Here is an 18405-nt window from a genome sequence, read left to right on the forward strand (position 1 = left end):
ACTACTAACGAACGCATTGCATCCTCATATGGACTATATAGTCATATTAGGTTTTAGGATGATTATGAACCGTTTGATTTGATCCAACACGAGCCTTGTGTTGGACCTTGGGTTTAAGGTAGATAGTTGTTGATTTTAGTTACGCGTTTAATCCAATTAAACCGTTATTTCCTATTGGGCGTTGGACCCAACTATTCCAATTTGCATACATATAAACAAAGAGGAATACATGAAATAATAAGAAGGGCTTATGCCCTTTTACAACACAAATAATGGGCTTATGCCCTTTACAACAAATTGAAGGACTTATGCCCAATACAACAACTTGAATTAATCAAATTACATTCAAATCTACATTACTTAAAAACCCAAGCATTCATAATGTAAATCGGCCAATCACATAGCTCAATTATCGAGGCATTTGGTTCATAATCACCCTTTTCTCAATCAATCAAATTAACTAAGAAAGCAACTTTAAACAATTGGTTTTTGGATCCATAGAATTGATTTAAATGGAACTAAATATAATGAAAATCCAATTCTCATTAAAGAGACAAAACAATTTTTGTTCTCATTTTATTTGGGCCATTTTGCAAAAACACAAACTTTTGGACCAAAATACAAATACACAAAAGTATCAAAACTTTATATAATTGCACAAAAGTACCCCACTAGAGGGGTGGCCGGCCAAGGATAGAAACATTGAGATTTTTGATAAAAAAAAATTTTGTAAGTGGATTTTGGTGGGTGAGATTAAAGATGGTGTGGATGGTTTGAAAAGAAAATATATCTTTGATATAATTAAAGCCATTTAATCATTTCTTACCAACAATCATCACCCATCAACTAATATTCAAAAATATATCTTTGACATAATTAAAGCCATTTAATCATTTCTCACCAATAATCATCACCCATCAACTAATAATCAAAACTTTATGTAAAACATAAAACTTTTGAATCAAAACTTCAAAACTTTTTGTTCTTGGTAAGAACTTCAAGAAATATGAAGAACATACATGAAAACTCATAATAGCTCCATGGATGTTTCTTTCACCAAAAACTCAAATTTTCACAACTCAAAAGAGGGTTAATATCCTAGGGTACTTAGGGGTTCCAAAAAGCACTTTAAAACCATTTTAACAAGCCTAACATGAACCCAAAAAATCACCCTTTGGATTTGGCCGAAAATCCCAAAATACTTGGCACCAAATTTTAGTTCCAATATTCATGCTTGTATGAACTACATCTACAACATTTGAGATGCTAAATTTTCAAACAAAATTTATATTCAAAGCAAGAACAAAGCTTGTAACATTTACAACATTTAAATCACATATTATGAAAAATCACAAAACCCAAAAGGATCCACCATAAACTAGGCCTAGGCTCTGATACCACTTGAAAGAAAATTTATGTCCTAGCTAAGAACATGTAAGAACATTTGAATACATATGCAAACTAATAACACTTTAAAGTAGGCATGCATTCAAAAACAATTCATAAAACCCATGACTTTCAAAGCCTAGTATATGGTGAACCATAAGACTCTTTAACAATATTAAAGAGAATAAGAATTTAGAGATTCTTTACCCTTGAACCTCATCCTTGATTGCACAAGGGATTCACCCAAGTGGAGGGCCTTCAAGTCACCTCCTTGCTCCTTGGATCTTCCTTGTGATTTCCTCCCTTTTAGTGCTCCTTTTCTTCTTTGAGGATTTGAGGATTTGTTCTCCAAAACACCAAAGGTTTGGTGTCTCTAAGTCTCCACACCAAAGATGTAGTGTGAAGATGAAATGGATGACTTATTGATAAGTCACATTTTGCATGCATTTATATCTTCCTTATTTGGTGTCTTTGTGATTGTTTTGGATTAAACTAGTTGCATTTTACATTATTTGGTGTTAGTGTGCAGCCAAGTGTGAAATTGGATCAATGGGAAGGCAAATGAAGTAAAAACATTCCAGAAAAGATGTGAAGTGTTAAGAGATGCAATTCGGCCATATTGGGTGATTCTAAACAAAGCAAAAACATGGAAGTTAGCTATGTGGTTCCAACATCAAAACATGCATTCACATGCAAGTTCACAACTTTGGCCGTGCATTCCCATGTCATCAAATCAGATTCCACACATCCAGTCCGTGCGTCCTATGCCATTCCAGCTCCCTTTTGCACCAAGAACATGCATTTCCATTACTTAATTCAATCAGCCATTTTGACACCAACAAACCAATCATACTGTGCATATTCCATGTTCTAACACCAAAACATCATTCACATGCATGACTCACAATCTGACCTTGCATTCCATTACCTTTCTCCACTTCATCTTTGCAGAAATTCACATGCATTTTGATTAAACAAACCACATACCTGCAGCTCATGTCCACTCCTTGCAGCCATCATTTCATAAATCCATTTCATACCATGTGATTCCAACCCCTTTGTCCATGCCGTGTGCCTATTTCCCTTTCCAGATTTGTATAAGCAATATTCTGGTGGTCCAATTCACCTTTTGCAGGTTCCACTCACTTGTTGCAGCAAGGGCACATGCTTCTTTGAATACATTAACACAAACTTGCAGATTTTGTCCATGCCATGCGTCCACTACCTCAGAAACCCATCATTCCAACTCATTTGATGTTATTCCATCTGACTTGTGCATGAGATCCAATCTGAATTGGAGCCACATTCCTTTCTTTAAAACAAGGCTCACTTCACTCTCTAAGGGGTTCCGAAAAATGTTCTTCTTCATTCAGTCCATTACACACACTTAAACTCTCCCATTTCACTCCATTCTATGTCCATTTCTGTCCCAAGGGTAGAAACCATTCAACCAAACCAATCTAGTTCATCCGCACCACATTTGGAGAAGCAACACCAAGGGACTCTTCAAGGACTTCAACATCAGTTTTGCTTCAAGGGTTCATTCTTATCAATTCTATGTTCATTCATGTTTTATATTTTTACGTCAAATCTTTTGTAGACATGAATTGTAACTAAGCTTCCTCTAGGGATTTGATGTAACCTTGCAAAGTTTGCCATGTAATTAAGTTAGAATGCTCAGTTTGTCCATCTATTTCTTGTTTCATTCTCTGATTTAATGGTGACTTAGTGTGTTGATTTTAATGTTTGATCATCATTTGAATTAATCACAAAGTTGTGTAGCCAAGATTAGAACACACATCATGCATAATCTTGGTAGATATGTGAATGAATGAAGGGATTGTTTAGCACACATCCTGCCGAGTTAATCCCTTTAGTTTTATGAAAGTTTCTTGTGCATTACATACTCTTGATTATAAACCAAAGTTGCACATCACAATTAGGTTCATGATTAGAGACATTTGATCAAATCCACACATCATATGGTTGATCATGTCCAAGTGAAACAAACTCAAGAAATAGGTAGATGAATGAGTACAAACTAACTTAACAAACATGGACTTAGTTGAGCAATGGTGAAATCGAATCCCTAGTTTCATTTCCATTGATACTATCCCATTATATTAGTTATTGATACATTGATTTGTGTTTACTTCATTTTCTTATGCTTTCAAGTTACAACAACAAATATGCCTAGTTTGACTAGTTTGATTCATATTCCAAATCTGCCTATTTAGACTAGTTTGATTCATTTCATAGAGTTCTTGCAAAACACGTAATTACATAGGTCCAATTAGTCCCTGTGGATTCGACACCCTTGCTTGTGCCATTATACTAAATATATTCAAGCATTAGGAAGGAAATATACATCAACCAAAATGGCGCCGTTGCCGGGGACTGATTTCAGTCCCTTGTAATTGCTTGTTTGCTATTTTGATTAGTGTCGAGGTTCATAACTTGTCGAATTGATAACTGGAAGTTGATTTAAGTTGCATATATTTCATGTGTGGAAAAGAATCCCTTAGCCATTCCATTATCCATTGGTTTACATCAATTTGTTTTACATTCTGTTTTCTTTACAATCTGTCCATTTAATTGAACTTCGTCCAAATACGAATCCCCCCATATTTTGTTAAGTCTTAGGCTTAGAATCTGTCTTATCTTGTGTTTTGAAGCATTTTGAGTCAAGCCCAAACCTAATTTTCGTCCAAAGTTGAGTTTAGTGTCAAAACTGCCTAGTTTGTGTTTTTAGGCAGTTTTGAGAGTTTTTAGCTTGTTTTGAGTCTTGTGAATCTGTTTTGAGTCCCTTGAGTCTTTTCAAACGTTTTTAAGTTTATTTTTATTCTTTTCATTGTTGTTTGATTCTTGATTTTCATTCAAACTTGTGTTACTTTGTTTCAGGTAGTATATGTCAAATAGACTTGTTGAGTTAGGCCAAAGAATTGAAAGGTTAAAGGGCCACACTTTGGACAACTTTGTGCCATCAAGTTCATCCTTTATCCGTGAGGAAGAGGAAAGGATTTCACCTAGTTCAACAAGTAAAGGATCTGAGCAATTTAATTGGGAAAGAGAGGAAGAGATGGCGGGCAACCAAGATGAACTTAGAGCTTTGGAGGACTTTGCTCAACCAATCATACCAAATTCACCTTCATGCATCTTGCTGCCCACAGAAGCTAGAAACTATGATCTCAAATCTTCACATTTCCATATGTTTCCCTCATTTTATGGCTTACCTAATGAAGACCTTTTAGCTCATATTAAAGAGTTTTACAATGTTGTGAGTGGTTTACCTTTGCAGGGAGTAAGTGAAGCAAAATTGAGGATGAAAGTGTTTCCTTACACCTTGAAAGATAAGGCCAAGAGTTGGTTGATGACTCTAACACCAGGTTCCCTCACCACATGGGATGCCGTGGCTAAGAAGTTCTTGGAGAAGTTCTTTTCCACTCAAAAGACAGCCACCTTAAGGGGACAAATCTTCAACTTCAAACAAGATGATGGTGAACCTTTCAATGAGTGTTGGGAGCGTTTTAAGGGCCTCTTGTTGCAATGTCCACATCATGGGTTACCAAACAAACGTAAAACAAACGTTAAAAACACTAAACTAAACTCAAAGAATGTAAAACTAAACAATAAAATACTAAAACAAATCAAAAGACTCAAAGAATACAAAACACTTATAAACACAAACTAAGACACTTTCTAACTAAATTAGACACTAAAGTAAAGGGGGATTGGTTTTGGACGAGATTAAACTAAATACACAGATTGTAATTTAAAGGCAGAATATAAATATGAATGTGATGAAAATATGGATGAATGCTAGCTAGAAGGTTCTTCTCCACACATGTCACACTTGCATACACTTTGATTTTCAGTTGGTCTTTCGATAAATTATGAAACTCAACGCCCCAAATTAACCGTGAATTGCACTAATTAACCCTCAGTTTTTCCACAAGTTATTAAGTTGGATGATTGCATACGACAACCCAAAACATTCCCTACAAGTTCCCTACATGAATTGCATAATAGAGATACAAGCAAGAATCATTAAGTTCTATGAAAAACATAGGCATTGACGAAGCATTCGTTACTATGAATTGCATGAAACTTATGCTAAGAATTCATTCAACGCGATCGTTTTCAAGCGACCTTCACTACTTGTGATTATAAGATTGTAACTATTAGGTGAAACTCCCTCATAATCTAGCATCATATTCATGCATGAAAACTAAGCGTGCACTCTCAATCAACATACACAAATACGTTATCAATCAAATAGATGAACAAATTGAATTCATAACTTATGAAATTCCAACCAAAAGTAATCAATTCATATTGCAAGCATAAACATGGTTTCGAATCACCCCCTAGCTAACTAGGGGGATTTAGCCTCTCATGTTCACAAAAAGAGAATTACAAATGAATTTAAACATAAAGCACAAAGGATTGATTACACCTAGAACGCCCAACGAATCCACGTGAATTGGTGCGAGTCGAAGCTCCTCTTTCCTCTTCTCTTTATTGCAGCAGAGATGGTCTAGGGAATTTCTGGAGGTTTTTCTGATTTGGGGATGGATTTAGGGAGGTTGGGTGGTGGTGCAAGATTGGTGGAAGGTGGAGGAAGGCTGCGACAATGGTTTTTGGGTGTTGGTGGATGCACGGCTGTTTGGGAAAAAATGCGGCTGTTTTGTTTTTTGTATGAATCAAAGGCTTTTGATTAAAGGGAATTAGGGTTTATGGATGATGGATAGGAATGGTGGGATGCACGGCTTAGGAGGAAGATTGTGGAAGGGTGCGGCTAGGGTTAGGAAAATATATGATTTCAGAAAACTAACCCTAGCTTATTTAAAATTAAATCAAAGGCTTACGAAAATAGGAAATTAAAACATAAATATAAAGGTGCGGCTAGGGTTTAAAAGCATGTGTTTTAAGTGCAACCCTAAGACAAAATTGCCCTCCCTTGCACGGCAAGGGAAGGGAAGAAAATAAAAGGGCACGGCAAAGGCTATGTAATTGGGCTAGGGCCATGATTTTGTGTCCTAAAGTGCATACAAGGCCTATAAAGTGGCTAGAAAATATGGACGTTTAGAATTAGGAAAGGTTACCAAAACGGGAAACTTAGGGTCAACTTTCCTAAAATAGGAAGCCTTGTTTGAGTAGGATTCTTCGTTTTGGTAAGAATTCATCGTTGGCGTAGGAATTCGTCGTTTCTTCAAGTCTTCAACTCATTCATTCCTCTTTCGCTCCAAAAGACTCCAATTTGCATCTTCTTGCACACTTTGGCCTTATAATCTGAAAATACACAAAAGTGGCCTTAAACACTGAAATAGATAAGTAAACACAACATAAATGCACGAGAACAAGCTAATTAAGTCGCATGAATATGCTCCTATTAGTTACCTTTTCACTTACAAATGCAAATTTTCTATGATGGACTAACCCAAAATTGTCAATCAACTGTTGATAATGCAGCAGGTGGAGCATTGAAGAAAAAGAATGCTCAAGAGTCATATAACATTTATGAGATGTTGGGGTCTAATGCTCAACACAAAGATTTAAGGGGTAAGAAAGTTGGAGTTTATGAAACAAGTTCTAATCATGAGCTTTTGTTGCAGGTAGCTAACCTAGAAAGGAAGCTTGAATCCGTGCTCAACATGGTGCCAAAAGCTAATGAAGTGTGTGCCATTTGCAACATACCAAGCCATCCTACTCACCAATGTCCATCTAGGGAGGCTTACCCCGAGTATGTTCAAGAACAAGTGAACCTCATGAATTCTTACAATCAAAGGCCAAGGAATGATGTGTATTCCAATACATATAACTCAAGTTGGAGAGATCATCCCAACCTTTCATGGAAGAACAACAATCAATTCCAAAATTTCCAACCAACACCTGCCCCTACCCTTGAGGACACGGTTAAATTGTTAGCCCAAAACACCTTGCAATTCCAACATTCCACCAATAGCACTCTCCAACAACATTCAGCAGCTCTAACCAAAATGGAGACACAATTGGGGCAGATTGCAGATGCCTTGAACCAAAGAGAAGTTGGAAAGTTTCCAAGCCAACTAGTGATACTCCAAAGGAACCAAGAGCAAGCCAAAGCAATCACTACACTTAGAAGTGGTAAGGTTATTGATAATAGAGTTGGCAATGAAGTTACTGATGAATATGATCATGTGAATGCAGGTGTTACTCAAGGAGACAATGATAGACCAAATGAGGAACCGAGTCATGCTACTTCCTCACTTGAAGCACCAAATCTTCACAAGGCTGAGAAACCATACACTCCACCAATACCATTCCCTGGAAGACCTGCCAAGAGCAAGCAGGATAAGTCATTCAAAGAAATTTTTGATATACTAAGCAAAGTGAATGTTAACTTACCTTTGCTTGATGTCATTAGGAACATGCCAGCATATGGGAAGTTCTTCAAGGAGTTGAACAGTTACAAAAGGAAGTATGGACCCCATGAGAAGGTAGTGGTGTCTGAGAATGTGAGTGCAGTTTTGCAAAGAAAACTTCCACCAAAGCTCAAGGATCCAGGAAGTTTCTCTATCAACATCACCATAGGGGACAAGAAAGTAGAGAAGGCAATGCTTGATTTGGGTGCTAGCATCAACTTAATGCCTTATTCAGTGTACCTTCAACTAGGTTTGGGAGATTTGAAAGCCACCACTATTTCATTACAACTTGCAGACAGATCCGTGAAATATCCAAGAGGTATAGTAGAAGATATTCTGGTTCAAGTTGATAAACTAATCTTGCCTGCAGATTTTGTAGTGTTGGACATGGAAGAAGCCCCTATACATGACAGAGAGTTGCCTATATTGCTTGGGAGACCTTTCATGGCCACGGCCAAGACCATCATTGATGTGCAAAATGGACTCCTCACTATGACAGTGTTAGGAGAGACAGTTCAATTCAAAGTGTTTGAATCGCTTTCTCATCCTTCTTCATCTCTTGATTGCTATGCCATTGATGTGCTTGATTCACTTGTATTCTCTAAGTTCTTGCAGGCACAATCGAATGAACCATTACAAACTGTTTTGAGTCAATCTCAAGATGAGTTTGATGAAGAAGATGCACTCATGGAAGAAGTAGCTGCCTTGGATGCATTAGCATTGTATCCTTTGAATGTTTCACCTCTTTTAGAGCCTTTAGAATCATCAATGTCACATCTAACTCCTTCCACTGTTAAGGCACCAAAACTTGAACTTAAACCACTTCCACCACATCTAAAATATGCATATCTAGCTGAATTTGAAACTCTTCCAATTATCATAGCTTCTGATCTCACCCCAATTGAAGAAGATAAACTAATTAGGGTGTTAAAAGAGGTCAAATCAGTTTTTGGTTGGTCTATTGCAGATATCAAGGGAATAAGCCCTACCATGTGCATGCATAGGATTCTTTTGGAGGAAGGGGCAAAGTCAACCCGTGAGCCACAAAGAAGACTCAATCCACACATGAAGGAGGTTGTTAGGAATGAAGTGTTGAAATTGTTAGATGTGGGGATCATATATCCCATTTCTGATAGCAAATGGGTGAGTGCCATTCAAGTGGTGCCTAAGAAGGTGGGAATCACAGTGATGAAGAATGAAAACAATGAGCTTGTGCCCACAAAGCCCACTGCTAGTTGGCGTGTTTGCACCGATTACAGGAAGTTGAATTCTAGCACTAGAAAAGATTACTTTCCTATGCCTTTCATAGATCAAATGCTTGAGAGATTGGCAGGTTACTCACATTATTGTTTTCTGGATGGTTACTCAGGTTACAATCAAATTGCAATCGCTCCGGAGGATCAAGAGAAAACAACCTTTAGTTGCCCCTTTGGCACATTTGCATATAGGAGAATGCCTTTTGGACTTTGCAATGCTCCAGCAACATTCCAAAGATGCATGTTGGCCATCTTTTCTGACATGGTAGAAAGATTCATTGAGGTATTTATGGATGATTTCTCAGTGTTTGGTTCCTCTTTTGATGAATGTCTTAACCATCTATCGTTAGTACTTCAAAGATGTCAGGAAACAAATTTGGTTCTCAATTGGGAAAAGTGCCAATTTATGGTGAAACAAGGAATTGTGTTGGGACATGTGATCTCTAGCAAAGAAATGGAGGTAGACAAAGCCAAAATTGACGTCATCACCAATATGGTAGCCCCCACCACTGTGAAGGGAGTAAGAAGTTTTTTGGGCCATGTGGGTTTTTATCGTCGTTTCATTAAGAACTTTTCAATGATCACTCGTCCATTATGCAATCTGTTAGCTAAAGATGTTGTATTTCATTTTGATAAGGCTTGTATGGATGCATTCAATACTTTGAAAAATGAACTAACCTCGGCCCCTATTATTATGGCACCAGATTGGTCGTTACCTTTTGAATTAATGTGTGATGCCTCTGATTATGTTGTTGGTGCAGTTTTAGGGCAAAGGGTGAACAAGCTTCCACATGTGATCTACTATGAAAGCCGGACTCTGTATGATGCTCAACTTAACTATTCCACAACTGAAAAGGAGTTGCTTGCTGTTGTTTTTGCCTTAGAAAAGTTTAGGTCATATCTTGTGGGATCTAAAGTTATCGTGTTTTTTGATCATGCAGCCCTTAGGTATTTGATGACAAAGAAGGATGCTAAACCACGCTTGATTAGATGGATACTCTTACTACAAGAGTTTGACTTGGAAATTCGAGATAAGAAGGGCAGTGATAATGTTGTAGCTGACCATTTGTCCAGACTTAATGAAAACCATGGAGTGGGGCAACCCTTGCCCCTAAATGAATCATTTCCAGATGAACAACTTCTTGTTGTTCAAGAACAAGAGCCATGGTATGCTGATTTTGTTAATTATCTGGCTTGTGGTGTAATGAGAAATGACATTTCTTTTCAGGAAAGAAAGAAGTTCCTGGCCATGGTAAAGCACTACGTTTGGGACGAACCATATTTGTTTAAATATTGCCCTGATCAAATCATTAGGAGATGTGTCCCATAGAGTGAGCAACAAAGCATTCTAACATTTAGCCATACATTGGCATGTGGAGGACATTTTGGTGCCAAAAAGACATCTCTAAAGGTTTTACAATCTGGTTTCTTTTGGCCCACTTTATTCAAAGATGCTTTTGACTTTTGTTCTAAGTGTGATAGGTGCCAGAAAATGGGGAACATTAGCCGAAGAAATGAGATGCCATTGAACAACATTTTGGTAGTGGAGCTATTTGATGTTTGGGGAATTGACTTCATGGGACCATTTCCATCCTCTTTTGGCTACTTATACATATTAGTGGCAGTGGATTACGTATCCAAATGGGTTGAAGCCATAGCTACAAGAACTAATGATCATAAGGTTGTTTTGAATTTTCTTAAAGATGTGATTTTTTGTAGGTTTGGAACCCCAAGAGCTATTATTAGTGATGGTGGTAGCCATTTCTGCAACAAACCTTTTGAATCCTTGATGAAGAAGTACAACATCAACCACAAAGTGGCAACCCCATACCATCCTCAAACCTCAGGACAAGTGGAGATTAGCAACAGGGAGATCAAGAACATTCTGATGAAGACTGTGAGTCCTACAAGGAAGGATTGGTCATTGAGGTTGAATGATGCACTATGGGCATATAGAACAGCATACAAGACCCCCATTGGCATGAGTCCTTATCGCCTTGTGTTTGGGAAAGCTTGTCATTTGCCAATGGAGCTTGAACACCGTGCATACTGGGCCATCAAGAAGTTCAACTTTGATTACAAGGATGCTGGAATAGCAAGGAAGCTCCAACTTAATGAGTTGGAAGAACTTAGAAATGAGGCATATGAGAATGCCAAAATCTACAAGGAACGGACTAAGCTCTATCATGACAAGGCCATCCTAAGGAAGGAGTTTCACCAAGGTATGAAAGTACTTTTGTATGACTCACGTTTGAGACTTTTTCCAGGAAAACTGAAGTCTAGGTGGGTGGGACCATTCAAAGTACTGCAAACATTTCCCCATGGAGCTGTGGAGATAGAGAACATGAAGAATGGCACTTCTTTTAAAGTCAATGGGCAGCGATTGAAACCATACTTGGAGAAAGTGGAGGAAGAGCAAGTGTATCAAGTCGTAGATGCTCTTGAATTTACAACACCATGAACAAGCTACCATGTCTTGCCTAGACATTAAATAAAGCGCTTGCTAGGAGGCAACCTAGTGTGGTTTGTGTTCTTTCCTTATTTTGTGTTTATGTTATTTCCATTCCATATTCTTTGCCTATTTTCTTTGCATACAATTTTAAGCATCGAGGACAATGCTTAGTTTAGGTTTGGGGGTGTGGGATGGAAAGTTTGTGTGTTGTGTTGTTTTATGTGTTTATTTTAGTTAAGTGTGTTTTGCTTTTATTTTGTTCAATTTGTGTGGGTTTGTTTTAGTTAAGTGTGTTTTGCTTACTAATATGAATGTATATGAGGGTTATGTTTGACAATAAATGATTGGGTTGCTATGAAAAAGTGTTGCATCTTGTTGTCATGTATAAAGCTTTAACTCTTGGAATTATGATGATAGAGGTACCATACTTAAATTCTGGAAGAAGAATAGTGGAGACTACCCTAGTGAGTTATTTTGAGCCTAATTACTTCTTTGAGAGGGTTTAAAGTGTTTTTACTCCTATTTTTTTTCTTTCAATTTCACTCTAAATGATCTCATTACTTCTATTTTGTTTGGATACTAAGAATCATTCTCCTTTGCAGATACCATGTGTTTAGTGTCATTCATGAATGAACTCAATGAGATGATGTTAGGCTATGCATATTTAACTACTAAAAGGCTTAAATCCTACCCATTTATGTGCTCCATTCACCCTTGTTGCAGCCAAACACTTTAGCCTAATTCTTTCATCACCCACACCATAATCTACCCATTCTAGCCCATTACAAGCCATACCTTATAGTTTGGGGAATACCAATGTGATGAAGACTAAGGGCAGATTGAGTTATAAAGCAAGATTGTGGCGTGTACCGAGGGCACCTATGTTGAAAATGTTTCTAAAAAAAAAAAAAAAAAATAAGAGAGGATCAAAGTGGAGACAAATTCCAAATCGCCTCATTATAAAGCATAGGGCCTGGACGTCAAAAACAAAAGAAGACAAATGCCAGTGAAGAGCCTCAAAGACACCTTGGTATGCCCCAAACTCTAGCATTTCATATCAAGTCTTTCATAACCTATACCCTAAGCCTTGCATTACAACCTTGAGAAAGACCTAGCTGATCATTGAGGATGTATTCATGGGTGATGGTAAGTGTGTGTGTTATCTATATTCTTAGCATTTGATTCATTTCATGAGATCTACTCAGAAACTGTGCTTCCATTTCAGATTTCATATGTGAGAATTTTGATTTCCTTTACATAATTTCACTCATATATGTTGTTGAGAGACTAAACCTTAAGATCTGAGTGAAAACTTGAGTGGAAACTGTGAGGAGTAGAGTTGAGGCGAATTCTATCTTAAGCATTTGGGTATGGTGACCTTGAAGTTGTAAGACATTGAGAAATATCTTTATACGTTACAATTGATACGATTCTTTGAAGTGGCAAACTTTTGAGTTGAATGAATGACAAAACCTTCATTGGTTCTTATTAGTTTGTTTAAAGCATGTATTAACCAAATTGTTTGCAGTGTTTGTAGATGTTTGTGGGTGTCATCACTGTAAACCCTCAGAAGACACAACTCCTCCAACTAGGGACACCTAGGGGTTCAAAGGCTTGTTGCACATGCTCAGTGCAATCGTTTAGCCAGCAAAAGTGGTTTAGTTAGATGTTTGTGTTTTGTGTGTTTTAGTTTTAAGTTTGCTCGAGGACTAGCAAAAACCAGGTTTGGGGGTATTTGATAAGTCACATTTTGCATGCATTTATATCTTCCTTATTTGGTGTCTTTGTGATTGTTTTGGATTAAACTAGTTGCATTTTACATTATTTGGTGTTAGTGTGCAGCCAAGTGTGAAATTGGATCAATGGGAAGGCAAATGAAGTAAAAACATTCCAGAAAAGATGTGAAGTGTTAAGAGATGCAATTCAGCCATATTGGGTGATTCTAAACAAAGCAAAAACATGGAAGTCAGCTATGTGGTTCCAACATCAAAACATGCATTCACATGCAAGTTCACAACTTTGGCCGTGCATTCCCATGTCATCAAATCAGATTCCACACATCCAGTCCGTGCGTCCCATGCCATTCCAGCTCCCTTTTGCACCAAGAACATGCATTTCCATTACTTAATTCACTCAGCCATCTTGACACCAACAAACACAATCATACCGTGCATATTCCATGTTCTAACACCAAAACATCATTCACATGCATGACTCACAATCTGACCTTGCATTCCATTGCCTTTCTCCACTTCATCTTTGCAGAAATTCACATGCATTTTGATTAAACAAACCACATACCTGCAGCTCATGTCCACTCCTTGCAGCCAGCATTTCATAAATCCATTTCATACCATGTGATTCCAACCCCTTTGTCCATGCCGTGTGCCTATTTCCCTTTCCAGATTTGTATAAGCAATATTCTGGTGGTCCAATTCACCTTTTGCAGGTTCCACTCACTTGTTGCAGCAAGGGCACATGCTTCTTTGAATACATTAACACAAACTTGCAGATTTTGTCCATGCCATGCGTCCACTACCTCAGAAACCCATCATTCCAACTTGATAGGAGCATATTTAGGCGACTTACTTAGCTTGTTTTCGTGCATCTATGTTGTTAATTCATAGTTGTTTTAGTAGTTTAAGCCATTTTCGTGTGTTTTTAGGTTCATATGGCTAAGGAAGCAAAAAGATGCATTTTGGAGCATTTTGGAGCAAAATTGGGCTTGGAATGGATAGCATATTTTTGGAGCCAAAATGTTGGACGAATTTGAAAGCCTTGTATGCACTTTGGACATAAAACAAAGGGCCTAGCCCAATCAAACAATCCTTTGAGCCATGCAAAACCTCTAGCCCAATCAACAAGCCTTAGCCACATGCATTCACATGCATCACAACCCCAAAACCATCAAGAAACACCCATTCACACACACATGCACTCACATGCATTCACATGCATTTCCACCTTCCTACTTCATCATTTCACCACATTCTCCCTCTTTAACTCACATGCACCCAAACAAAGCCAACCTAGCTAACCCTACATGCATTATTTATTCACTCTTCATCATTGCATTCATCACCAAAGAACTCCCCATCATTGCCATGCATTCCCCCTAATTCCATCCATCTTCCACACCTTTCCAACCTAGCCACATCCTTTAATCATCCCCCATTTAAGTTATGATTTTATTTCCTAACCCTACATGCATTATTTATTAACTTTTCATCATGCATCCACATTCATTCCAACACAAAACACACACATGCACTTATTCTTTCATCATTGCACCACCAATTCACCCACATGCATGTCCAACCATTCACACCCCTTTAATCATTCTCCTAGCTATCATTCACATGCTCTCCCATCCATTCTCTCCCTATATGTTCCCTCCACTACTCCTATAAATACCCTTGCATTCATTCATTCATTCCTCATCTCATTCACAACACAACACTCTTCAAAATCATCCATTCTTCCCCCTTTGGCCGTGAGTTTCCCTTCCATTTCTCCTCCATTTCTTCCATTTCCATAAATTCCCCAATCCATTCAACACACCAACAACATCCCTTAGTCCTTGTGCCACAATAAAGAGGAAGATAAGAGGGCCTAAACGTTCATACAATTCACGTTTGAGTTGTTGGAATGTTTACGCGTTTCTTTGATTCAATGTTTAAATTCAATTCTCTTTGTTTTGTAATATGAGGAATGGAAGAGAAGAGTGCCTAAACGTTCATACAATTCAAGTTTGAGTTGTTGGAATGTTTAGGTGTTTCTTTGATTTCAAAGTTATGAGGAACTAAACCCCCTTTAGCTAGGGGGTGATTCGAAACTATGTTTATGTTTGCAATATGAATTGATTAACTTTCGTTGGAATTTCATAAGTTGTGAATTTAATTTGTTTAACTATTTGATTGATAACCTATTTATGTATGTTTATTGAGAGTCGACGCTTAATTTTCATGCATGAATTTGACGCTAGAATATAAGTAAGTTTCACGTAATAGTTATGAACTTATATTCACAAGTAGTGGAGGTTGCTTATAAACAATCGCGTTAAACAAATTCTTGGCATAAGTTTCATGCAATCATAGTAACGAATGCCTCGTCAACACTTATAGTTTTCATGATGCTTAATGATCTTTGATTGTATCTTTATTATGATGTCATGTAAGGAACTTTTGAAGAATGCTTTGGGTTGTCGTATGATGTCATCCAATTCATTAACTTAAGGAAAACTTGACGGTTAATTTAAGCGGACCTAATTAACCCGGGGTGTTGAGAAATCATAATTTATCGAAAGACCAACTGAGAATCAATCTTGTATGCAAGTGTAACATGTGTGGAGAAGAACCCTTTGGCTATTCCGTCATCCATATTTTCATCTCATTCATATTTACGTTTTGCCTTTAATTACAATTCGTCCATTTAATTTAATCTCGTCCAAACACAATCCCCCCTTTACTTTATTGTCAAATTAGTTAGAAATCAATTTAGTTTGTGTTTTTAAAGAATTTTGAGTCTTTTGGTTTGTCTCAATGTTTTAACGTTTAGCTTCACATTCTTTGAGTCTAGTTTAGTGTTTTATATTGTTTTTACGTTTTTGAGTCAAATTCCAAGTGATTAACAATCCCTCCTAATCCCCGGTCCAGAACGATCCCTACTTACACACTTCACTACAATTGTCAAAAAGAGGGTTTAATTTGTGCGCGTATAATTCTCGCATCACAACTCATTTGATGCTATTCCATCTGACTTGTGCATGAGATCCAATCTGAATTGGAGCCACATTCCTTTCTTTAAAACAAGGCTCACTTCACTCTCTAAGGGGTTCCGAAAATGTTCTTCTTCATTTAGTCCATTACACACACTTAAACTCTCCCATTTCACTCCATTCTATGTCCATTTCTGTCCCAAGGGCAGAAACCATTCAACCAAACCAATCTAGTTCATCCGCACTGATAGGAGCATATTTAGGCGACTTACTTAGCTTGTTTTCGTGCATCTATGTTGTTAATTCATAGTTGTTTTAGTAGTTTAAGCCATTTTCGTGTGTTTTTAGGTTCATATGGCTAAGGAAGCAAAAAGATGCATTTTGGAGCATTTTGGAGCAAAATTGGGCTTGGAATGGATAGCATATTTTTGGAGCCAAAGTGTTGGACGAATTTGAAAGCCTTGTATGCACTTTGGACATAAAACAAAGGGCCTAGCCCAATCAAACAATCCTTTGAGCCATGCAAAACCTCTAGCCCAATCAACAAGCCTTAGCCACATGCATTCACATGCATCACAACCCCAAAACCATCAAGAAACACCCATTCACACACACATGCACTCACATGCATTCACATGCATTTCCACCTTCCTACTTCATCATTTCACCACATTCTCCCTCTTTAACTCACATGCACCCAAACAAAGCCAACCTAGCTAACCCTACATGCATTATTTATTCACTCTTCATCATTGCATTCATCACCAAAGAACTCCCCATCATTGCCATGCATTCCCCCTAATTCCATCCATCTTCCACACCTTTCCAACCTAGCCACATCCTTTAATCATCCCCCCTTTAAGTTATGATTTTATTTCCTAACCCTACATGCATTATTTATTAACTTTTCATCATGCATCCACATTCATTCCAACACAAAACACACACATGCACTTATTCTTTCATCATTGCACCACCAAGTCACCCACATGCATTTCCAACCATTCACACCCCTTTAATCATTCTCCTAGCTATCATTCACATGCTCTCCCATCCATTCTCTCCCTATATGTTCCCTCCACTACTCCTATAAATACCCTTGCATTCATTCATTCATTCATCATCTCATTCACAACACAACACTCTTCAAATTCATCCATTCTTCCCCCTTTGGCCGTGAGTTTCCCTTCCATTTCTTCCATTTCCATAATCCCCCACTCCATTCCACACTTCCATCCCCCCAACCAACTATCCCTAGACCTTATGCTACAATAAAGAGGAAGACAAGAGGGCTTAAACGTTCATACAATTCAAGTTTGAGTTGTTGGAATGTTTAGGTGTTTCTTTGATTTCAATGTTTAAATTCAATTCTCTTTGTTTTGTACGGAAGAGAAGAGTGCCTAAACGTTCATACAATTCAAGTTGAGTTGTTGGAATGTTTAGGTGTTTCTTTGATTTCAAAGTTATGAGGAACTAAACCCCCTTTAGCTAGGGGGTGATTCGAAACTATGTTTATGTTTGCAATATGAATTGATTAACTTTCGTTGGAATTTCATAAGTTGTGGATTCAATTTGTTTAACTGTTTGATTGATAACTTATTTATGTATGTTTATTAAGAATGCGCGCTTAATTTTCATGCATGAATTTGATGCTAGAATATAAGTGAGTTTCACGTAATCGTTATGAACTTATATTCACAAGTAGTGGAGGTTGCTTATAAACAATCGCGTTAAACAAATTCTTGGCATAAGTTTCATGCAATCATAGTAACGAATGCCTCGTCAACACTTATAGTTTTCATTGAACGTAATGATCTTTGATTGTATCTTTATTATGATGTCATGTAAGGAACTTTTGAAGAATGCTTTGGGTTGTAGTATGATGTCATCCAATTCATTAACTTAAGGAAAACTTGACGGTTAATTTAAGCGGACCTAATTAACCCGGGGTGTTGAGAAATCATAATTTATCGAAAGACCAACTGAGAATCAATTTTGTATGCAAGTGTAACATGTGTGGAGAAGAACCCCTTGGCTATTCCATCATCCATATTTTCATCTCATTCATATTTACGTTTTTCCTTTAATTACAATTTGTCCATTTAATTTAATCTCGTCCAAACACAATCCCCCCTTTACTTTATTGTCAAATTTGTTGAATGTGTTGCGACTTTAAAGTTAGAAATCAAT

The 18405-nt window shown here is 37.5% G+C and overlaps 1 non-coding gene across 1 annotated transcript; it reads right to left on the bottom strand.

Annotated features, from left to right (window-relative positions):
* Positions 1-4843: 4843 nt before the first annotated feature.
* On the bottom strand, positions 4844-4950 carry LOC125473673. The gene has a single exon (XR_007255496.1). It is a non-coding gene; the product is annotated as a small nucleolar RNA R71 (small nucleolar RNA).
* Positions 4951-18405: the final 13455 nt, after the last annotated feature.

This window comes from the organism of the source record quoted next, unplaced genomic scaffold (assembly GCF_019419815.1).
Source record: "Pyrus x bretschneideri cultivar Hongxiangsu unplaced genomic scaffold, Pyrus_bretschneideri_v1 Contig92, whole genome shotgun sequence".
Lineage (NCBI taxonomy): Eukaryota > Viridiplantae > Streptophyta > Magnoliopsida > Rosales > Rosaceae > Pyrus > Pyrus x bretschneideri.